The sequence below is a fragment of the Chaetura pelagica genome, unplaced genomic scaffold (genome assembly GCF_000747805.2).
Source record: "Chaetura pelagica isolate M959 unplaced genomic scaffold, ChaPel_1.0 scaffold344, whole genome shotgun sequence".
NCBI classification, from domain to species: Eukaryota; Metazoa; Chordata; class Aves; order Apodiformes; family Apodidae; genus Chaetura; species Chaetura pelagica.
Window position 1 is genome coordinate 9,609,956 of NW_009953098.1, and position 482 is coordinate 9,610,437.

Below are 482 nucleotides of genomic sequence, written 5' to 3' on the forward strand. Positions count from 1 at the left end.
GGTGCCGCCCCCCTCCCGCGGGGATACGGTCCCACAGCCGCATCCTCTCCCAGACCTCAGACATTTAACGGGGGCTGACTCCCGTCGGGGGGAGGCCGGGACCCGCACCGTGGGCTCCGCAGCCCCGCTGACCGGGAGAGACCCCAGACGGGCCCGTCTTGAACTTGACTTGGGGCACTGCGGGAGGACGGGGTGGCCCGTTCCCTCCGGCCTCAGCCTCTGCTAAACCTTGCATGCTTTAAAAAATTAGGTTTAAACAAATCTGCCCTCTCCTCCCCCAAAAAAACCCAACCAACCAACCAAAAGTTTCTCGGTCAGAAAAAGGCAGGAGAAAGTCGGATCGCAGTCTGAGGCTGCACATCTGAAAAAAACATCCCCCAAGCCCGGGGCAGGCAGGTTTCCTGCTCCTTATTGCCCAGCCTAGACCCTTATAATAGCTCCCTTGGAGCCTCCCCGGCCAGAGATGGGACTCTTCTTCTTTC